We start from the raw sequence: 25,000 nt of genomic DNA on the forward strand, positions 1-25,000 counted from the left end.
ATGTGCGGAAAAGATAAATGTCCTCTTCTCATTCTATTTCACATTCATTCCCCAAACCCTGGCTGCAAAAGTGTTACTCTAGAGAAACACCAAGTTAAAAAGTACCAGTTATGACTGGTGTTCAGGCTCATTTCATCCTGGCAGGGAGCTAGTAGCATCCTCTCTCTTGCTCTCTGTAGCATCCTCATCATCTAAGAGTTGCTAATCATGGCTTATGCTACGCTATCACCAGGAAACAAGGTAAGAAGGCTGGCCCTGAGAACTACCTGAGTCGGTACAGACTTTGAACCCTGTTGGCTTTATTCTGCGCCACACTCCAGCCAGCTAAGCTAACCAGCGCCCTCTAATAACACTGCAGTGAGTATTGAAACATAAGAACTAGGAGCAGGAGTAGGCCATCTGGCCCCTCGAGCATGCTCTGCCATTCAATAAGATCATGGCTGATCTTTTCGTGGACTCAGCTCCACTTTCCCGCCCGCTCACCATAACCCTTAATTCCTTTACTGTTCAAAAATTTATCTATCCTTGCCTTAAAAACATTCAATGAGGTAGTCTCAACTGCTTCACTGGGCAGGGAATTCCACAGACTCACAACCCTTTGTGTGAAGAAGTTCCTCCTCAACTCAGTCCTAAATCTGCTCCCCCTTATTTTGAGGCCATGCCCCTAGTTCTAGTTTCACCCGCCAGTGGAAACAACTTCCCTGCTTCTATCTTATCTATTCCTTTCATAATCTTATATGTTTCTATAAGATCTCCCCTCATTCTTCTGAATTCCAATGAATATACTCCTAGTCTACTCAGTCTCTCCTCATAAACCAACCCTCTCAACTCCAGAATCAACCTAGTGAATCTCCTCTGCACCCCCTCCAGTGCCAGTATATCCTTTCTCAAATAAGGAGACCAAAACTGTACACAATACTCCAGGTGTGGCCTCACCAGCATCTTATACAGCTGCAACATAACCTCGCTGTTTTTAAACTCCATCCCTCTCGCAATAAAGGACAAAATTCCATTTGCCTTCTTAATTACCTGCTGCACCTGCAAACTAACTCCTTGAGATTCTTACACAAGGACACCCAGGTCCCTCTGCACGGCAGCAAACTGCAATTCTTTACCATTTAAGTAAGTCTATTTTGCTGTTATTCCTATCAAAATGGATGACCTCACATTTACGTTGAAGGTAAAATGTGTGGTTTAATTTGGAATCATAAAATCTCTACAGTGCAGAAGGAGGCCATTTGGCCCATCCTGTCTGTACCAACCCTCTGAAAGATCATCTTACCCAGGCCCACCTCTTCAACCCTATCCCCATAACCCTGCACATTTACCTCGAACCTGCACATCTTGGGACACCAAGGATCTATTAATCATGGCCAATCCCCCAGCCTACACATCTTTGGACTGTGGGAGGAAACTGGAGCACCCAAAGGGAACCCACACAGACATGGGGAGAACATGCAGACTCCACACAGTGACCCGAGGCCGGAATTGAACCCGGCTCCCTGGCACTGCGAGGCAGCAGTGTTAACTATTGTGCCACCGTGCTGCATTTGAGGACATGGCTAAATGTCACCGGGTCCACCTCTTAATGTCATAGAATCATACAGTACAGATGGAGGCCATTTGGTCCATCATGCCTGTGCCAGGTCTTTGGAAGAGCTATCCAGTCAGTCCCAACCCCCAACTCTTTCCCCATAGTCCTACAAAGTAATCCTTTTCAAATTTATAACCATCACTTTTTTACTTTCTAATCTGAATCACAGAATCCCCACAGTGCAGAAGGAGGCCATTCAGCCCATCGAATCTGCACCAACCAAAATCCCACCCAGGCCCTATCCCCGTAGCCCCACATATTTACCTTGTTAATCCCCTGACACTAGGGTCAATTTAGCATGGCCAATCCACCTAGCCCTCACATCTTTGGACTTGAGGAGATGTGCAAATGGACTTTACACATCTGTTTCCACTGTCTTTCAGACAAGTGGCAACTAATTACTGAGTAAAAGAAAAGTTCCATGAAGAATCCCATTTATTTTCTTCCTCAAGCAACAAGGCCTATTTACCTTCTCACAACATCCCTTCAACTCCTCTAACCAGGAGGTGCAGCCAATTGTCTTTTGAACCCACTGATAAGATCTCCATCAATACTTTCCCCAGTTACTTATTCCACAAATCAGTAACTAACTGCCCGGACTATTCTGCCCATGATAATGCTGGCATAATCTTATTTTCCATCACTGGGCTCATGGTCCCAGTCTGGCTTAGCTCTGGGCAGACTGCATGTTGGGCCGTGGATTGAGGGAGTGACTGCAAACTGGCAACGTCCTACATCATTCTTGTATAGCCTGGAGAAGTGATCCCCTTGCTACTCCTGCCACTCCGATCCCTCGGAAAGTCATCCTGATTTATTTCTGGGACTCTTCCCCTGTACTGCCAGGCAAAATGGCATCTGTTCGTATGTAAGTCAGAGGATCCAGACTGCCAATAGATTAGCGAGGCTCTCGCATGCTTGAAGCTGGTCAGTTGAAGGCTCTGGGGAAAGTAACGTCAGAGATGGGACATCCAGCATTTCCATTTAACCCTCCGCAGCCTTCATATGGAGGGAGTTAAAAGCTCCATCACATCCCAGGATCAACCTCATAACTCATCTCTACCCTCCCTCGGGCATCTCTTTATTCATTAGATATTCTGAGATTCAGCATAAGTTTATACGTTTTGTGGAGTCATAGTCAGAGTCATACAGTGCAGAAAAGGCCCTTCAGCCCATCGAGTCTGCAGCAACAATAACTAACACTGAAGTCATGCGAATCCCATTTTCCTTTCCTTGTTCCATATCCGTGAATGTTATGATATTTCAAATTCTCATCCAAATATTTTAAGTTTACTTGTTCTTGTCACAAGTAGGCTTACACTAATACTGCAATGAAGTTACTGTGAAAATCCCCGAGTCGCCACACTCCGGCGTCTGTTCGGGTACACTGAGGGAGAATTTAGCACGGCCTATGCACCTAACCAGCACGTCTTTGGACTGTGTGAGGAAACCCACGCAGACATGGGGAGAACATGCAGACTCTACCCAGACAGTGACCCAAATTGGGAATCGAACCAGTGAGCCTGTGGAATTCATTACCACAGGATGTAGTTGATGCCAAAACATTGAATGTATTCAAGAGGCGGCTGGATATAGCACTTGGGGCGAATGGGATCAAAGGTCATGGGGAGAAAGCAGGATTAGGCTATTGAGTCGGACGATGAGCCATGATCGTAATGAATGGCGGAGCGGCTCGATGGGCCAAATGGCCTTCTCTTGCTCCTATCTTCTATGTTTCTATGCTTCTACGAACCCGGGTCCCTGGCAAAGTGGGACAGTAGTGCTAACCACTGTGCCAACATGCCACCCTAAAGGTAGTAAGATTTCTGGCCTCCACTACCTTCCCAGGCAGCGCATTCCAGATTCCCACCACCCTCTGAGTGAAAAACCTTTTTCGCAAAATCCCCTCTGAATCTCCTGCCCCTTACCCTAAAACTGTGCCCCCTTGCGATTGACCCCTCAACCAAGGGGAACAGCTGCTCTCCATTCACCCTGCCCAAACCCCTCACAATCTTCTACACCTCAATCACGTCCCCCCCTCAGCCTTCTCTGCTCTAAAGAAAACAATCCAAGCCTATTCAGTCTCCCCTTATAGCTCAAATGCCTCATGCAGCGAATTCTCTGAAACGATATGAATAAATCGCTCAACACAAAAAAGAAATCCCTTCTATGATTAGACTACCAGAACTGCAGATGGGGTTCTGTCTGAAATGTTATAAAGCAAAGCTAAAATGTGAACTCTTCCTTTCAGCTATTGTTACCAGTACCATACTTGCTTTTGTTGCCATAACTGAGTATTCTTACTTTAATAAAGATTGTAAATGTATCCATTCTAATCCAATATCTATCTACCCTGAGCTTTGTAGCACGGATTCAAATTCCAATCCTTATTTTCAGGTGCCCATACGGGTGACTTGACCTTGAATACATTTAATTGCCACTGCCACCTATTGCCTCTGCTAATCAAAACAGTATTTCCCAATTCTGATTTTGATTTGATTTGATTTATTATTGTCACATGTATTAACATACAGTGAAAAGTATTGTTTCTTGCGCGTTATACAGACAAAGCATACCGTTCATAGAGAAGGAAAGGAGAGAGTGCAGAATGTAGTGTTACAGTCATAGCGAGGGTGTAGAGAAAGTTCAACTTAATGCGAGGTAGGTCCATTCAAAAGTCTGACAGCAGCAGGGAAGAAGCTGTTCTTGAGTCGGTTGGTACGTGACCTCAGGCTTTTGTATCTTTTACCCCAAGGAAGAAGGTGGAAGAGAGAATGTCCGGGGTGCGTGGGGTCCTTAATTATGCTGGCTGCTTTGCCGAGGCAGCAGGAAGTGTAGACAGAGTCAGTGGATGGGAGGCTGGTTTGTGTGATGGATTGGGCTACATTCACGAACTTTTGTAATTCCAGCTATTATCCCATTTTGGTGTTGTCTGCCAACTTGGGAAATTTTCCTTCCTGCTCTTTCCTCCAAGGGATCATGATGTCTTAAAGAGAGCCAAGGTCTCAAGAGCAATCCCTTGTGTTGCCAGATAACCTCTCCTTCATCGGAATGGCTTCCATTGATAAAGATAGTTCTCTACTCACCTGGGCCATGCAACTGTTGCTCAACTGCTGATATGGGACCTTCTGCAATTCCAAGTATAAAATACTATCGCAATCTCTTATGTTCAGAGCTTCATTCAAATCTTTCAGACCGTGAGATATATATAATGGCACAATTAGGCTATTTGGCCCATCGAGTCTGCTCTGCCATTCAATCCATTCAAAAGATATAAAGGTACAAAATTCTGAGGTCACTTACCAATCAACTCAGGAACAGCTTCTTCTCTGCTGCCATCAGACATTCGACTCGCTTTAAGTTGAGTTTTCTCTACACCCTAGCTATGACTGTAACACTACATTCTGCACTCTCTTGTTTCCTTCTCTATGAACGGTATGTTTTGTCTGTATAGTGCGTAAGAAACAATACTTTTCACTGTATGTTAATACATGTGACAATGATAGATCAAATCAAATCAAATCATGGCTAGTAAGTTTCTCAATCCCTTCTCCTCCCTTTTCCCCATAACCTTTGATCCCCTTACCATCAAGAACCTATCTATCTCTGTCTTAAAGACACCCAATGACCTGGCCTCCACAGCCTTCTGTGGCAATGAATTCCACAGATTCACCACCCTCTGGCTGAAGAAATTTCTCTTCATCTCAGTTCTAAAGGGTTGTCTCTTTACTCTGAGGCTGTGCCCTCAGATCCTCGTCCCTCCGATTAATGGAAACACTGTATCACTGATGGGGATGGGATATTTAAGATATTTAATGTATTGGTTGAAGGGACCTCTTTTTCCTGAATCCATGTCAGCTGACAAATTACACTTTCCAAGTGTTCACCGACTCTGAAGATATGTATTATATGTAAAATAAATGCCCAAACACATCCCCTATCTCATGCAATCTTATGGCTATACTCACACATACAAAGCAGATGGGATGTGTGTTTTTATACGCTGAGGCACAGGGAACAAAAGGAAAGAAGTGATGCTGAACCTTCAGAATTCACTGGCTGGGTGTCAGCTGCTGCATTGTGTTAAATTTTGGGTGTCGCATTTTGCCAATTTGCCAAAGCCTTGGCAATGGGTACAGAAGAGATGTATGCAGCGGCAGCCAGGGACAAAGGAATTCAGTAATGTGGAGAGACTGCAGTAACAAGGATTCTCCTCCTTTGGTACAGAGGAGGCTCCGGGAAATTAACATTGTTCCAAAGTCGAGAGGAGTTTCGACAGAAGAAATCAGGAGAAACTGTTTCCACAGGCAGGAGGGTAGGTAACCAGACAACGCAGATTTAGAATGATTGGCAAGAAAGACCAAGAGATGATGAGGACTTTTTTTTTCACTCAACAATTTTTTAATAACCATAGAATCATAGAATCCCTACAGTGCAGAAGGAGGCCATTTGGCCCATCGAGTCTGCACCAACTCTCTGACACAACATCTTACCCAGGCCCTATCCCCATAACCCCGCATATTTAGACTGCTAATTCACCCTAACCTACACATCTTGGGACAATTTAGCTTGGCCAATCCAACTAACCCGCACATCTTTGGACTGTGGGAGGAAACTGGAGCACCCGGAGGAAACCCATGCAGACATGGGGAGAATGCGCAAACTCCACACAGACAGTCACCCAAGGCCTGAATTGAACTCAGATCCCCACCACTGTGAGGCAGCAGTGCTAACCAATGTGCCACCGATAATCTGGACTACATTACTTTGCAGTAAATCAATACTAAGGTTTGACAGTGGGGGTTAATAGGATGGTTCTTTCAAAGAATTGGCACACATATGATGGGCTAAATGGCCTCATTCCATGCTGTATGGTTTTATGTTTGCACAGATCACCTTTCTACATGCTGTTCAAAACATGGATCATGCTAGTCCTTGTACTAAGCATCATGTTACACATGAACATGAGTATCACATGCACCATAAAGACACTGGCGTGTCACATAAATGACATTCTCAAAACAGACAAGCATGATGTCTGTTCCAGGCAGACTGTACATCGTACGACACGTGCCTGATCCAATAACTGATGTTATAAGTTATGCACCATGAGGACTCATCTGTGCCACGCATGGCGATTATCCTGTAGATAACAGACGCAGCTCATTGCAACATGCAGACTAATGCGTAGTCTAACTCCAGAACTAACAACCATTACATGTGCGTCATGCAGATCAATTCACAGTATCGCAGAATTCTTACGGTGCAGGAGGAGGCCATTGGGCCCATCGTATCTGTGCCGGCTTTCCAAACGAGCATCATGACTTTGTGCCATTCCCCTGACCTTTTGCCCCCTAACCCCCTGCACATTCGCCGGAACTCCATCGCCTCGCCCGCCACGGAATCGGAGGGGGGAGAGGCGCAGACAAGAAACGCCCGCTGACCTCGGGCGGGAATTTCCGGTCTCGCTCAAGCGAGGCCATAAAATCCCGCCCTCTGTTTCTATTCAAACAATCATGCTTGGGTTGAACCTGCATCCGCCACTCTCCCAGGGAACATTTACATGGTACATAACTTGCAACCAACACACACACACACAGCTTATCATAGAATCCCTCTCTACAGTAGCAAGCAAGCTAGGGGGAAACTGCATTAATAGTCTATCCCATAACTCACACATAGATTCAGCAAGCAAATCAACATATGTCATGAGTGCAGCTTTCAGTATCTCGCAGAGTCTCACACTATAGACTACACTACAGACTGCACTATAGACCCTCACTGTACACGTTGTCATGTGTGTATGTTAGGCACATACACGGCAGAGACGCAATTCGTCCAAAGCAACCTTAAATCAGAACACCCTTTAATTGTAGGTAGATGCAAAACTCTCTCTCTCTCCCTCACACACACGCACAACCTAAAACACTCCTGAGATTTGCAACCCTATCAGCACAGTGATGATAGGTGGACAGACAGATCTGTATCATTATCGATTCGAGATATTGCTTGCATTTGCTGACATGTCCCTCAGTGCAAATGGCAATGCCAGCACCGATATGTCACACGGTGTGATTTCTGGCACAGTGCAGTTCTGCCAGTCCTGTGTGTGCACTGCCCCTGTGCTGAACGCAGGAAGGCTCCAAAACTCTATGGGAGCGATAATGAATCGAATTATGTTGCAAAAGAATTCAGCATAATGATCGCAGCTTGAGTTATTTCGAATAGATTTTTTTTGACATGATATGGAGCAATCTCATACACACGCACACACACAGATATTCTGTGGACTCAATGGGAGTGAGTTTAGTGTAGAATTATTTTTGAAACTCAATCAGCGGGTTAGCCAAGCAGCAAGGTATTCCATTCATACGCCTATGTCGGTTTGTCTCTCTTCAAGAGCGTTATCCAAACGGAACTATCAGGACAAATATATACATTCTATATATATATATATATATTTAAAAGCAGAGACTTGTCATTTACCAAGTTGGAAGTGCAGTATTGTTAGCCGTTTGGGAACATCACTGTTTATCCGGGAGAGTCCTGATTCTCAACTGCTGTAAATAAAAATGCCATTTGGTGCAAAGATGATTTAAGAAAAATAATAATAACAGGGGGTTGCAACTTCTCATGCCGAGCCTGTGTAGGAGGGAGGGTTACTGCACTATCCGATTCACCTACACCACATCTATACCGACGTGGTTAAACTGATCCCCTGCTCTATACTCAGAAGCGATGCTCAAGATTCATCGGGCTGAATGAGAAAAAGGGGAGGGGGGAGCTCAGAATTCAGTCGAATGACTTAAGAGACCCAGTCAATATACAGGCAATCCCGTTCACAGTGTAGCTAACCCTCTCTCTCTCTCTCTCTGCCCAGGGCTGATGAAATAAGTAAGAGAGCTTCAATTCTCTTCCAATCTCACTCTAATCTTACAGGACAAATGAGACAAGAATATCTTCCCTCTCCCTCTCCCTCTCTCTCCCCTTTTCCCACTATCCTGCTAAGCAGGACCAAGCACGCAGTGTAAGTTGCTTTAACCAATCTTACCTTCCAGTTCTTGGTCAATTGCCCCTGGGGCAGTAGAAAGCAGTTAGTTGTCCAGCCAGAGGTTATCTGTCCTTCAAACAAACAAGGTGCTGTGGGAAGAGTGGAGGGGGGAATCTCTGATGGCTATGTTCTCCGACAGCAGAGAGAAGACTGCGCCGTGTTGTCTTGTAGGAAGGGTTTGGAGAACATTACTCAGATTGCTTCAGCCGGGAACCTCTTCATCTGTGTGAGAAGGAGGAGGAGGAAGGGGGGGGGGGGGGAGTGTGTGTGTGTGTGGATGTTGAGAGATTCTGAAAGGACTAAGGAGGAACCAGAGACTAACTCCTGCACCCTCAGCTCTGGAGCTTAATAAGAAGGAAGGGAAGGAGACCCCCACAGCAATAAACAGCACACATACACACACACACACGCACACTAAATAGGAGGAATCTACAGATGAATTCCTTTGGACACAGGAATCAGGGGGGCTGGCTGGAGGAGGGGAGGGGGGGGGGGGATTGAACGCAATCTATCTTTCCCAGAGAGAGGGAGAAAGAGGGGAGATATTTGCATCTGAAAGGACCAAACCTCTGCAAAGACACTCAGGGTTTTTTTTATATATAACTTGTCAAGAAGCAAAGTGATCAATTGAACTCCTGGGGCACGCAAGGCGAAGCCACAAAACTAATCAGGATTTACAGGTTGCCTGCTCCAGCAACTTCAACCTTTCGGTTTTCATTCTCCTCAGGGGGGTTCCCGTTAGATTCTCTGGGTTGTAAAAACCTTCTGCTCCTGTTCCTCGGTGCATTGCTTCACAAGCTGGGATGTGTCTGCGCCTCTTTCTCCAGATAAGCACACACCATCCTGCACCCCACCCCCCGCCTTCATATTATTTCCAAGCAGCCGGCAGCAACAATTAAATATGGAATGTCAATATGGAACTAGAAAGGGGATCAGTCTGCTTTTAGCTGCTGGAACAACTGGCCCGACAATTATTACACCCATTGCAAATGTTACCTTTCCCCCACTGAAATAGCTGAGTCGTGCTGAAAGACAGTTCCACACTCACACACGCAGAGATATACACACTCGCACACACACACAGATACACACACACACTCTCACACAGATACAGACACACACACAAACACTCACAGACACACACACATACACACAGACACCCACATACACAGATACAGACACACACACAGAGACACACACACACACACAGACATACACACACACACATACACAGATACAGACATACACTCACAGAGACACACAGACACATACACACACACAGATGCACAGACACATGTACAAACACAAATACACACACCAAGACACACATGCACACACAGACACACATACAGATACACAGACACAGATACACACACACTCACACACACACAGATGCACACACAGAGACACCAACACACTCACAGACATAGACACACCAACACACACACACAGACATACAGACACAGACGCACATCCAGACATACAGACACGCACATAGAGATACAGACACACAGGCATGCACAGAGAGACACACTGACACACACACACACAGACACACACACAGACATACAGGCAAACACACACAGACAGCCACACACATGCAGACAGACACACACTGATGCATACATACACACAGACATACACACAGACATGGAGACACACAAAAATGGACACAAAAACACACAGACATAGAGGCGTATACACAGATATTCAGACACACATGCATGCACGTAGAGACATGGCTACATACAAACACATTCAGACATATAAATGCATACACAAGCAGACATGGAGACATGCACATATACAGGCATGGAGACATACACACACATACACAGATATATACACTCACAAATGCACATACATACAAACACATAGACACACACAGACTTAAAAACACACATACAAACGGACACACACAGAACCACACAGCCAAAGACAACCCCGCCCCAGTGACACCACCCCCCCCCCCCCATCCCAGTGACACCCCTACCTAAATTTTATTTGCACTGTTTTCTATGGAAACGAGGCGAGCAGATGGTAAAACTGGGAGCCAACCTTCTCTCACCCAATTCCTGCCCCTCAGACTGTGAACCTGACTGATTTCTCCCTCTGCAGCCCAGTTACACCAGAGCCAAGTAAAACACTTCCACCTGCTGAGATTCAAAAACCTAACAGAGCAGACTGACCGAGCCTGGATTCTTCCTGCTCTGCACAGGGACATTCAGTTTTAAACAGGGGGACTATTTTTCACAACTGAGTGAGGCCTAACAGTGATTTGTGAAAGTTTACCATAACTTGCTTGCCTACAGCTGACTCTATGGTTAAGAAAGTGCACCAACGCCTCTACTTTCTCAGGAGGACAAGGGAAATTTGGCATACCCACTACAACTCACACCAATTTTGACAGATGAACCACAGAAAATGTCCTTTCCAGTTGTATCACAGCTTGGTACGGCTCCTGCTCTGTCCAAGACCACACGAAACCGCAAAGGGTCGTGAATGAAGCCCAGTCCATCACTCAAACCAGCCTCCCACCCATTGACTCTGTCTTTTCCTCCCACAACCTCGGAAAAGCAGCCAGCTTAATTAAGAACCTCACGCACCCCGGAGATTCTCACTTTCACCTTCGTCTGTCGGGAAAAAGATACAAAAGTCTGAGGTCACGTCCCAACTGACTCAAGAACAGCTTCTTCCCTGCTTCCACCAGACTTTTGAATGGACCTACCTTGCATTAAGTTGATCTTTCTCTACACCCTAGCTATGACTGTAACACTACATTCTGCACCCTCTCCTTTCCTTCTCTATGAATGCTATGCTTTGTCTGTATAGTGCAAGAAACAATACTTTTCACTGTATACTAATATGTGTGACAATAATAAATCAAATCAAATTAAATGACTGTAACACTACATTTTGCACCCTCTCCTTTCCTTCCCTATGAATGGTGTACTTTGTCTGTATCGCGCGCAAGGAACAATACTTTTCACTGTATACTAATACATGTGACAATAATAAATCAAATCAAATCAAATTTTGTATGCTGTGCGTCTAATGACTAAGGCAAGGAGTCCAGATTAACTTGTTCGAACTGTCACTTAAAAGTAAAATAAAGGATCTTCACTCTCAAATTACAAGTCTCAAAACATATAAGCCTTGAAATGACACCATCTGGGATTGCTACATGAACACTGATTTCACTGCTCTCAGATTCCTTCAGCTCTGATTTTAAGAGAGATTAACCCATTTAAAACAAATCGGTGCCACCAGCATCTCTGTTTCAAATAACATCAAGAAGAAATTGAGTCAAACATAAATTAAATGATTTTATGATATTGTCACTCTGCTTAACCTCCACGTTACAAATATCAATGTTAACAGGCAGAATTTAAATAAAAATCCCTGCAAAATATCGTGATGAGGATGCCAGGCTTGGCTATGTTATGATGAATAATTTCACTCAATGTAATGATGCCCCGCGTTCCAGCATCCTGCATTCAAAAGGAAGAAGTCGCTGAAGAGACAGCTTGGTTTCTATGCAAACCTGTTAACTTTGACAGGTCAGATGGAGCATTGAACCAATGTCACAGCAATGCTACTTAAAACCGCAAAGATTAATAACACAACGGCATTGCAAATGTTTCCTCCCTCCAGAATGTCACGTTGCAATGTTCCTACCCTTCCACACCTCAGCATAGTAGTATTTTCAAAGCCTTTTTACAATCTCTAGTCACCGAGATGTGATTATCTCTTGATCGGAAAAGCACCACTGTTTGCATGAATGAGAAAGATTAGAGTTGATAGCGTTCCATTGTAATAACCTCTATGACTCCATAGACAGTTACATGGGTAAGATGGGTATCGAGGGATATGGGCCAAATGTGGGCAATTGGGACTAGTTTAGGGGTTTAAAAAAAAGGGTCGGCATAGACAAGTTGGGCCGAAGGGCCTGTTTATCATTAATATTTGACTATTATTTAAATGGTAAAAAAATTGCAGCATGCTGCTGTGCAAAGGGACCTGGGTGTCCTTGTGCAAGAATCACAAGCGGTTGGTTTGCAGGTGCAGCAGGTAATTAAGAAGGCAAATGGAATTTTGTCCTTTATTGCCAGAGGGATGGAGTTTAAAAACAGCGAGGTTATGTTGCAGCTGTATAAGGTGCTGGTGAGGCCACACCTGGAGTACTGTGTACAGTTTTGGTCTCCTTACTTGAGAAAGGATATACTGGCACTGGAGGGGGTGCAGAGGAGATTCACTAGGTTGATTCCAGAGTTGAGAGGGTTGGCTTATGAGGAGAGACTGAGTAGACTGGGGCTATACTCATTGGAATTCTGAAGAATGAGGGGAGATCTTATAGAAACATATAGGATTATGAAGGGAATAGATAAGATAGAAGCAGGGAAGTTGTTTCCACTGGCGGGTGAAACTAGAACTCGGGGGCATGGCCTCAAAATAAAGAGGGAGCAGATTTAGGACTGAGTTGAGGAGGAACCTCTTCACACAAAGGGTTGTGAGTCTGTGGAATTCCCTGCCCAGTGAAGCAGTTGAGGCTACCTCATTGAATGTTTTTAAGGCAAGGATTGATAAATTTTTGAACAGTAAAGGAATTAAGGGTTATGGTGAGCGGGCGGGTAAGTGGAGCTGGGAGTCCACGAAAAGATCAGCCATGATCTTATTGAATGGCGGAGCAGGCTTGAGGGGCCAGGTGGCCTACTCCTGCTCCTAGTTTTTATGGTCTTATGTTTCCATGCTGTAAACCTCTAACCTGTGTCTTGTGGCCACTCGACTGAGCAGCTCAGTGTAGAACACATTTGATTCCTGTTAATATCGCCAGTGAAACTTACTAACATCAAGGAGAGGAGCAGGCGTAGGTCACACAACTCCTTGAGCCTGCTCCACCATTCATTAAGATCGTGGCTGTTCTCCAATATCAATTCCATTTTCCTACCCAATCCCCTTGATTCCCTTAACGACCAAAATTTTATTGATCTCTAAAAACTTTTTTAAAACTTCCTTTATCCAGGGTGAACTGCAACTCTGTTGAGAATGGCTCTCCTGCCCACAGCTGGTCTACTGTCATGAATCATATCTGCTGCAAACCTCTCCCAATGCACTAACAAGGTTGTAAGTGTTCTGTTTATGTCATTTAAAAAAAAATTATTTGTGGGACATGGGCGTCGCTGGCTGGCCAGCATTTATTGTCCATCCCTAGTTGCCCTTGTAGGGCAGTTGAGAGTCAACCACATTGCTGTGGCTCTGGAGTCACATGTGGGCCAGGCCCGGTAGGGATGGCAGATTTCCTTCCCTAAAGGACATTTTTGAACCAGATGGGTTTTTCCAACAATGGTTTCATAGTCATCAGTAGCTTCTTAATTCCAAATACTTTTTTTATTGAATTCAAATTGCACCATCTGCTGTGTGGGATTCAAATCCATGTACCCAAGACAATAGCTGAGTTTCTGGATTAATAGCCTAGCGATAATACCACGAGGCCATCACCTTCCCTTGAATGTAATTTGCAATGCATTCCAGGTTGCTGCATGGAAATGCAGGTGCATAGTGCATAGTGAAGTGGGAGTGTCAAACATTGAATCAGTTTCCTGAGGTAAAGAATTGCAAATATTCACAAACTGGGAGTGAAGGAATGTCTTCTCATCTCAGCCTTAATGGCTCATCTGTTATCCTGTGACTATGATCCTGAGTTTCAGGCTCTCCAACCAGGGGAATCAAACTTTTGACCATCCATCCTGCCACCATCCCTAAGCATTGCCCATGTGATGCCCATTGCCCAAGGATGAGGGGGGATCTCATTGAAATGTGCAGGACACTGATAGGCCTGGATAGAGTAGGCGTGGGGAAGATGTTTCCATTAGACGGAGAGACTAGGATCCAAGGGCAAAGCCTCAGAGTAAAGTGATGACCCTTTCGAACCGAGATGAAGAGGAATTTCTCCAGCCAGATGCTATGAAGGCTAAGGAGGCCAGGTCATTGAGTGTACTTAAGACAGAGATAGATAGGTTGCTGATTAATAAGGGGATCAAAGGTGGAAGAATGGTGTTGAGAAACTTATTAGCCATGATTGAATGGTGGCACGGTGGCACAATGGTTAGCACTGCTGCCTCATAGCTCTATAAAACACAGGATCAATTCCAGTCTCGGGTCACTGTCCGTGTGGACTTTGCACTTTCTCTCCTTGTCTGCGTAGGTTTCCACTGGGTGTTCTGGTTTCCTCCCACAGTCCAAAAGACATGCTGGTTAGGTACATTGGCCATGCTAAATTCTCCCTCAGTGTACCTGAACAGGCGCCAGAGTGTGGTGACTAGGGGATTTGCACAGTAACTTCATTGCAGTGTTAACCTACTTGTGACACTAATGAATACAATAAGTAAAAACATAGAGGTAAGTACATCCTTCCCAAGTACAGAGACTGAAAATGAACACAGTGCTTCAGGCATGCTTTATGTACAATTGCATCACGACTTCTTTACTTTTGGACTCCAAACTCCTTGCAACAAAGGAGCCATTTGCCCTCCTAATTGCTTACTGTTCCTGCATTTTAACATTCATTCTTTCCTCAAAAGTAAAATCAATAGTGCTAACTTATCACAAGAAGAATTTTGAGTAGTGGACATTGCAAATGCTGCGTCATTCAAGTCATGAGTCTTGTATTCAACCCACCGGATCTGCAGGAGTAACTTTCTTAACACGAATCATTTAACCTGCAGGTTCTTTCTCCAATTTTAATATTCCTCTTTTTCAAACAACTGGGTAATTCATTCTTAAATAAAGTGATAGACTCTTGTTGCAGTGGATAAAAGCTAATTTCTGCGGATGCTGGAATCTGAAACCAAAAGAGAAAATGCTGGAAAATCTCAGCAGGTCTGGCAGCATCTGTAAGGAGAGAAAAGAGCTGACGGTTCAAGTCCAGATGACCCTTAGTCAAAGCTTTGGCAAAGCTTATAGATGCGGCCAGACCTGCTGAGATTTTCCAGTGTTTTCTCTTTTGGACTTTTGTTGCAGTGTTCCATATTCCAAAGCACACACTCGAATCTTGTCTCAAACTCCTCCTTAATTCTTCCATGATGTTTCTCGAATGTTGTGCGCACTTGTTATCATCTCACTGCTTGACCACTACTTACTTCATCATAATCCATCATGCTGACTATGATTAAATCATCTCTGAACTTTTGCCACTTGAATAAAACCAGCCTGTTATACTGGAACTCTATAACGCAGCAGATACTTTCCAGCCTTTCGCACCCGAAGATCGGAAATTCCCACCCGAAGTCAACGCATCTTTATATGGTCTTCGAATTTTCTGTCCCGCCCGTTACGATTCCCTCGGTGGGCGGAGCAGGAAATCCTCCAGCCACTCTTCCCATACCGCTGCGTAAATGATTGGTGGCATTGTCCGACTCTTCCTGGTGGATGGGATCTTCTGTTCCTGCTGAAGGCGACCCACCACCACACACCCACCCCCCCCCCGCCCCCCCAACACACACCCACCACCACCGCAGGTTCCCTGGCGGAAGGATGGCCGAGCCACACCAAAAGATGTGGACACTGGTGGGACTCGAAAATCCCACTGGCAGCCAATGGCGCACCATCTCCATTGCCAGATTTAACACAGGGGTTAGAGGTGGAAGGTCCCACCCAATGTCTCATTGAGTAGACCCCAAAGTTCCTCTTCTAAAACTCCACTTAGAACCCATTTGTTTCACCAAACCTTTGGTCACCTGTTCCAGTATCCCAACAGTCCTATGATGCACGTTAAGATATTTCCGCGGCTTAAAGACAATTGCTGTTGATGTAATTGTTGCTGTCTTACCAAATAATCACTTTCCCATGACTTTGTTCCTCCCGATACTGTTCTCTGAACGTTCCCCCAATGCTCCAAGATACCTGCACTCCTCTGATTCTCGCTTCTTGCGCATCACCAGAATTTTCAATGCTCCACATTTGGAGGGAAGGCGATGGCCCAGTGGTATTATCGCTCGACTATTAACCCAGAAACTCATAGAAATCATAGAAATCATAGAAACTCTACAGTACAGAAAGAGGCCATTCGGCCCATCGAATCTGCACCGACCACAATCCCACCCAGGCCCCCATATCCCTACATATTTTACCCGCTAATCCCTCTAATCTACGCATCCCAGGACACTAAGGGGCAATTTTAGCATGGCCAATCAACCTAACCCGCACATCTTTGGACTGTAAGAGGAAACCGGAGTGCCCGGAGGAAATCCACGCAGACACGAGGAGAATGTGCAAACTCCACACGGACAGTGACTCGAGGCTGGGAATCGAACCCACGTTCCTGGAGCTGTGAAGCAGCAGTGCTAACCACTGTGCTACCGTGCCGCCCTCAGCGAACGATCTGGAGATTCGGGTTCGAACCCCGCCACGACAGATGGAATTTGAATTCAATAAAAAACACCTAGAATTAAGAATCTACTGATGACCACGAAACTATTGTCAACTGTCGGAAAAAAACCGATCTGGTTCACTAATGTCCTTTAGGGAAGGAAACCTGCCATCTTTACTTGGTCTGGTCTACATATGGCTCCAGGGCCACAGCAATGAGGTTGACTCTCAGAAAAGAGATGGACAATAAATGCTGGCCAGTCAGCAACGTCCATGTCCATGCATGAATAAACAAAAATGGAGCAGTAATTCATCTGCCTGGACTAAAGCAATGGAATTCTCTCTCTGTCACCTGTGGTAAGACACTCCTCAAATCTTAGCTGGCACAGTGGTTAGCCTCACAACAAGAAGTCTCACAACACCAGGTTATCCGGCATCTCCACATCACAGCCTCACAACGTCAGGGACTCGGGTTTGATTCCCGGCTTGTGTCACTGTCTGTGTGGTAGTTTGCACATTCTCCCCATGTCCATTTCCTCCGGATGCTCCGGTTTCCTCCCACAGTCCGAAAGACATGCTGGTTAGGGTGCATTGGCCGTGCTAAATTCTCCCTCAGTGTACCCGAACAGGCGCCGGAGTGTGGCAACTAGGGGATTTTCACAGTAACTTCATTGCAGCGTTAATGCAAGCTTACTTGTGACACGAATAAATAAACTTTAAACTTTTAGCTCTTAGACCAGACTTTTAGTCACCCTGTCCGAAAATCTCCCAATAGAAACAGGCGTGGGCCATTCAGCCCATCGATCTTGCTCCAACATTCAATGTGATTTGGATGATCGGACTTTTCAATGCCTTTTCCCCCCCTACCCCAAAACATTTACATTACTAATAATCAGAAACCTCTGAATCTCCTCTTTAAGCATACACATTGATTGAGATTCCACAGCACTCTTGGGTAGCGGGTTCCACAGTTTCACAGCCGTCCTGTGCAAAGAAATTTCTCCTCACCTCAGCCCTTCGTGGAATCCCCCTTATTTTGAAATGCAGCTCAGGGTCAGCTTTTGGACAGTAGAGCACCTTGGGATATTTTACTGTGTTAAAGGTGCTAAATAAAGGCAAGTTGATATTATTGTAATGAAATATTTACTCACTCATGGTGAAAAAAACTGAGCCTAGTTGGATAGTCTCTGGAAACAGTGAAGGAACCTTGCAAGTAGACAATCGGGAATACATTCTTTGATCTGGATTTTCCAGCTGCACTCACCCCAAGACCAGAAAATTCCACCCAATGTCAACATATCTTTGCATGATCCCGAGGCAGGCAGGAGAGGACAGGAAAATTCCATACTTTGTGTCACTTCATAGAATCATAGAATCCTGACAGTACAGAAGGACACTGTAGTTAAGAAAGCCCACCAACGCCTCTACTTTCTCAGGAGACTAGGGAAATTTGGCATGTCCGCTACAACTTTCACCAACTTTTACAGATGCACCAGAGAAAGTTTTCTTTCTGGTTGTATCACAGCTTGGTATGACTCCTGCTCTGCCCAAGACTGCAAGAAACTACAAAGGGTCGTGAACAAAGCCCAGTCCATCACGCAAACCAGCCTCCCATCATTGACACTGTCTATACATCCCGCTGCTTCGGAAAAGCAGCCAGCATAATTAAGGACCCCACGCACCCCAGACATTCTCTCTTCCATGTTCTTCTGTCGGGAAAAAGATACAAAAGTCTGAGATCTCGTACCAACCAATTCAAGAACAGCTTCTTCCCTGCTACCATCAGACTTTTGAATGGACCTACCTTGCACTAAGTTGATCTTTCTCTACACCCTATCTATGACTGTAACACTATATTCTACACTCACTCCATTCCTTCTCTATGAACGGTATGCTTTGTCTGTATCGTGCGCAAGAAACAATACTTTTCACTGTAGACTAATACATGTGACAATAATAAATCAATTCAAATCAAATCAAGGAAGCCATTCGGCCCATCATGTCTACAGCGATTCTCTCTAACAGAGCAACTTACACAAGCTAACTTCCCCACTTTATCCCTGTGACCCTAGACACTTACCATCGCCAAGCCACCTAACCTGCAAATCTTCAGCCTCTGGGAGGAAACCGGAGCACGGGGAGGAAACCCATGCAGACACGGGGAGAACGTGCAGGTTCCGCACAGACAGTCACCCGAGGCCGGAATCGAACTCAGGATCCTGGTGCTGTGAAACAGCAGTGCTAAGCATGGTGCAGCGGCAAACCTCAGGAGATTTCCTGGTACTATCTTTGTGGGAATCCTAAATATGTTTCGAAACTATTGGAAAACCCATTTGAATTAGCTGACAATGCAGCAACACATAGCAGCAAGAGAAAATCATCAGTGTTTGTGCTTCCGGCCACAATGCTTCAAATTGTTTGCATGTAATCGTGTCAAGTGCTTTTAAATACTACTATTTTTAAGAGAATCTCTTCCATTCCGGATGCAACAAAGAATCTCAAATTGACTATCTTCTCAGTAATGTGTTGCAGTGAGTTCCAAGGCAGCCTCACTGCCTGAAGTAGCCAAGGACATAACGCATTGTGTGGATTAAAGAGTCTTAAGTAAAGAATGTGGAGATTGCAGTGATTTTTGAGGAAGCTGACTCCACAATAACTGTATTTGATCCCGGTGTGATCTCTGTTTCATCAAACTGTCAATCAGCAGTTCCTAAGAGTGTCAAAACGCCAATTATCTTAAGCCTTTTGACTAGCCAAAAGGAAAGTGCATGCAGTTTTGTTTTGGATAATTCATAGAAATCATAGAAACCCAACAGTGCAGAAGGAGGCCATTCGGCCCATCAAGTCTGCACCAGCACCTGTTCCCGTAACTCCACATATTTACCCCGCTAACCCCTCTAACCTACACATCCTGGGACACTAATTCTGGGGATTCAAAATGAAATGAGTCTTCAGTATGTTTGCTCGGTGTGTAAGGTAGAAATGTTGATTGTGGCTGGAATCCTGGAGATCTTCGTAAACTTGCCCGTGTGGTCGGAGGGCCAACTTTGACAATAAGAACGGCAATATTAACTGCAAGAGCAATTGTGACAATGACAGTCAAGCATGCTGGGAACTTTGGTCAAGTTACAATTAAACACTTGGAGAGAGAGAGTTGCAGTGAGTCGTGACCTGGCCTGTGAACTGTGACCTGACACTTCCTGTGTTGACCAAATGAGGATAATTGTTTGGACCAAGCTGACACATCTGAGCCATTGTTACCACATGAGTGTTAAGGCTATGTGACCTACGCACAGTTTGAGCCAAGAATTATGGAGTTGTTTGTGAGTAACATTGCTGAAACAATGTGATCGGTTTCTGGTTACACCATTGGCTGAGTGCCAGAGAACCTTCTGGAAGATTGTGAGAAGTTTAGGATATGGAAACACGTTTCAGCCCTTTGTCCTCAGTGAGTGCTCGGATGGCAAGTGTGCTTTGAAAGAACATCTTCAGAGAAGACAAAGAACTATATGGACGAATCTGCATTGGGAATGGACCTGGCCAGTTTACTCAAGAAACCGGGTAGTTTCATTTAGTTAAAGAGTTAGAGTTTCAGTTAAGAGTTCGAGTTAATGTTGAACAGTAAGAGTTAGAAGTGTTGCAACTGTTGTAAGTTTGGGTGGGATCTTTTGGCCGCCCCAAGGCGGAAAGTCCCACCCAAGGTTAACACTGCTGCCTCACAGCGCCAAGGACCCGAGTTCGATTCCCAGCTTGGGTCACTGTCTGTGTGGAGTTTGCACATTCTCCCCGTGTCTGCGTAGGTCTCTTCCGGGTGCTCTGGTTTCCCTGCACAGTCCAAAGATGTGCGGATTAGGTGGATTGACCATGCAATTTAGCCCCTTAGTGTCAGGGGGACTAGCTAGGGTAAATGTATGGGGTTATGGGGATAGGGTCTGGGTGGGAATGTGGTCGTTGCAGACTCGATGGGCCAAATGGTCTCTTTCTGCACTGTATGATTCTAGGTCAGCGGACATTTGTATGCTCCGTGTCCCGCCCCTACGATTCCCGTGGCGGACAGGACGGGAAGATTCCGCCCTTTGAGTTTGGTACCTAAAGTGTTAAATAAACAGAAGAGATTTTGAGTCGATGCCTGTCCTTTGGTTTGTAATATTAAACGAAGTACCTGGAGAGTAGTTGAAGTTCAGAGTCGAATGACATTGGTAGCACTGATAGTGGGTGCAATGAGGGAATGGGCTGGGAATCTACTGCTCCATCCTTGCTCACCGTCAACATCCATCCATTTTCACTGGAAATGCCAGGCAATGGAACATCTGCCCAGATGTGGATAGACATGTAATGGAACAATGTTCTCTAATTGGCTCCCCATTTGATATTGCCTCAATTTCAAAATTCTTAAACTGGATATCAAGTCCTTTCACTGCCTTGTTCCTCTTTGTCACTTTTTGATTTGATTTGATTTATTATCGTCACATGTATTAACATACAGTGAGAAGTATTGTTTCTTGCATGCTATACAGACAAAGCATACCGTTCATAGAGAAGAAAAGGAGAGGGTGCAGAATGTAGTGTTACAGTCATAGCTAAGGTGTAGAGAAAGATCAACTTAATGCAAGATAAGTCCATTCAAAAGTCTGACAGCAGCAGGGAAGAAGTTGTTCTTGAGTCAGTTGGTACGTGACCTCAGGCTTTTGTATCTTTTTCCCGAAGGAAGAAGGTGGAAGAGAGAATGTCCGGGGTGCGCGGGGTCCTTAATTATGCTGGCTGCTTTGCGGAGGCAGCGGGAAGTGTAAACAGAGTCAATGGATGGGAGGCTGGTTTGTGTGATGGATTGGGTTACATTCACGACCTTTTGTAATTTCTTGTGGTCTTGGTCAGAGCAGGAGCCATACCAAGCTGTGATACAACCAGAAAGAATGCTTTCTATGGTGCATCTGTAAAGGTTGGTGAGAGTAGTAACTGACATGCCAAATTTCCTTAGTCTTCTGAGAAAGTAGAGGCGTTGATGGGCTTTCTTAACTATAGTGTCGGCATGGGGGGGACCAGGAGAGGTTGTTGGTGATCTGGACACCGAAAAACTTGAAGCCCTCAACCCTTTCTATTTCATCCCCGTTTGATGTAGACAGAGGCATGTTCTACTTTACGCTTCCTGAAGTCAATGACAATCTCCTTCCTCCAGGTTTACACCCTCTCTGATCTCTCCATTCCTTCAACACTCCCAATTATCACCAACGCATCCAGTGGCGGCTCTGAAAGATATCAGACCCTGAGGGGACTTGACAGGATGAATGCTGAAAGGATCATAGAATCCCTCCAGTACAGGAGGCCATTCAGCCCATTGAGGATATTTCCCCTTGCGGAGGGTTCCAGAATGTGGGGGCGCTGTTTATAAATTAGGGTCTCCCATTAAAGATGGCAATGAGGAGAATGTTGATTCTGTCAGAGGGTCTATTACTCTGTGGGAGTCTTTTCCACACAGAGTTAAAATTAAAGTTTATTTATTAGTCACAAGTCAGACTTATATTCACACTGCAATGAAATTACTGCGAAATTCCCCTAGTCACCACAGTCCGGCGCCTGTTCGGGTACACTGAGGGAGAATTTAGCACGGCCAATGCACCTAACCAGCACATCTTTCAGACTGTGGGAGGAAACCGGAGCACCCGGAGGAAACCCACGCAGACACGGGGAGAATGTGCAAACTCCACACAGACAGTGGCACAAGCTGGGAATCGAACCTGGGTCCCTGGCGCTGTGAAGCAGCAGTGCTAAATACTGTGCCACCCATCCCCAGAGCAGGGGAGGATGGTTCTTTGAATATATTCAGGTAGAGTTTGACAGATATTTGATAGACAAGCTAGTCAAAGGTTATGGGGAGCAGGCAGGAAAGCAGGGGGTGATTCTCCCAGCCCCCGCACTGCTGCTATGGAGGACATCAGCGGAGGCCGTGTCGTGGACTTCCTGCTGGGCGCCACAGTCTCAGCGCGTCTCCAGCTATCGGATTTCTGGCGTTGTCAGCTCCATGCCAGAAATCGGCGCGGAGCTAAATAAATTATGTTAATTGCGATTGACATATTATTAGCAGGACCGGAACTGAAGTCTCTGAGCCCAGTAGCATACCACCGCCACCCCCCTCCCCCCCCCCCCCCCCCCCCCCCACCACCACCAATCATGTGTGTTTCACTTCAGCGCAGTTTGCAGTAGCTCCCAACTTACAGGGAGCTGGCGGCCCGAACCAGCTGGAGTGAAGGGGGGTGGGGGGTGGCGGGGGGGGGGGGGGGGGGGGGGGGGAGTGGGGGGGGGGGTGCAGGGAGGCCCCCCAGAAGATCGGGGGAAGTGGGAGGGTGTGTCCCCTGGGTATTGCAAACTTGGCATTGCCCAGGGGACAACCTACACATCTTTGGACACGAAGGAGAGATTTATCATGGCCAGTTCACTTAAGCTGTACATTTTTGGAGTTTGGGAGGAAACCCAGGCAGACACGGGGAGAGCGTGCAAGTCCACACAGACAGTCACCACAGTCCGGAATTGAACCCCGGTCTCTGGTGCTGTGAGGCAGCAGCACTAACCACTGTGCCAATGTGACCTTCTTGTCAAGCATTCCAAAGTTTACGATAATCAGTAATAAATTCAAAGGGGAATTTATGAGAAACCTCCTTATCCGGAGAAAATCCCACCAGAAGTATTTGATGCATATAGCATTGATGGAACAATAGAAATTAGAAGCAGGAGGAGGCCATTCGGCCCTTCGAGCCTGCTCCACCATTCATTGTGATCACGGCTGATCATCGAATTCAATATCCTGATCCCCCCATGCATTTAGGTTCAATTAGACAGATGCATGAGTTAAAAAAGAATGGAAGGATAGGGTTAGATAAAGAGGGAGCGGGAGGAAGTGGGCGGGGAGAATAAACACTGGCTTGGACCAAATGTGCCGAGATGCCAGTTTCTCTGCTTTAACTTCAGTGTGGTTTTATTTAAAAACTGCCCAGTGAAACACAGGTGATTCGAGAAACTCAGTAATCACTGCAATCCCTGAGCTGCAAACTGCTGTGTCCTGTCGGTAATAACAATCATCGATTTGATCATTTACTCATTGTTAATACAGCACTCTCAAAACAGCAGCAATAACCTACTCAAAAGAATATTTATTTTTAAATGGAAAGGATTTGATTTGATTTGATTTATTATTGTCACATGTATTAGTATACAGTGAAAAGTATTGTTTCTTGCGTGCTATACAGACAAAGCATACCATTCATAGAGAAGATGTGGAGATGCCGGAATTGGACTGGGGTGGGCACAGTAAGAAGTCTCACAACACCAGGTTAAAGTCCAAAAGGTTTATTTGGAAGCACGAGCTTTCGGAGCACTGCTCCTTCATCTGGTGAGTCGGGGATGAAGGAGCAGCTCTCCGAAAGCTCGTGATTCCAAATGTACCTGTTGGACTTTAACCTGGTGTTGTGAGACTTCTTACTTTACATAGAGAAGGAAATGAGAGAGTGCAAAATGTCATCTTACAGTCATAGCTAGGGTGTAGAGAAAGATCAACTTAATGCGAGGTAGGACCATTCAAAAGTCTGACAGCAGCAGGGAAGAAGCTGTTCTTGAGTCGGTTGGTACATGACCTCAGACTTTTGTATCTTTCTCCCAATGGAAGAAGGTGGAAGAGAGAATGTCCGGGGTGCGTGGTGTCCTTAATTATGCTGGCTGCTTTTCCGAGGCAGTGGGAAGTGTAGACAGAGTCAATGGATGGGAGGCTGGTTTGAGTGATGGACTGGGCTTCATTCAAGACCCTTTGTAGTTTCTTGTGATCTTGGGCAGAGCAGGAGCCATATCAAGCTGTGATACAACCAGAAAGAATGCCTTCTATGCTGCATCTGTAGAAGTTGGTGATTTCCTTAGTCTTCTGAGAAAGTAGAGGTGTTGGTGGGCTTTCTCAACTATAGTTAAGTTAAATGGTAGACTATTAGTCGACTCATCCAATACCTGGG

This window comes from Mustelus asterias, chromosome 7, assembly GCF_964213995.1.
Source record: "Mustelus asterias chromosome 7, sMusAst1.hap1.1, whole genome shotgun sequence".
Taxonomy (NCBI): Eukaryota; Metazoa; Chordata; class Chondrichthyes; order Carcharhiniformes; family Triakidae; genus Mustelus; species Mustelus asterias.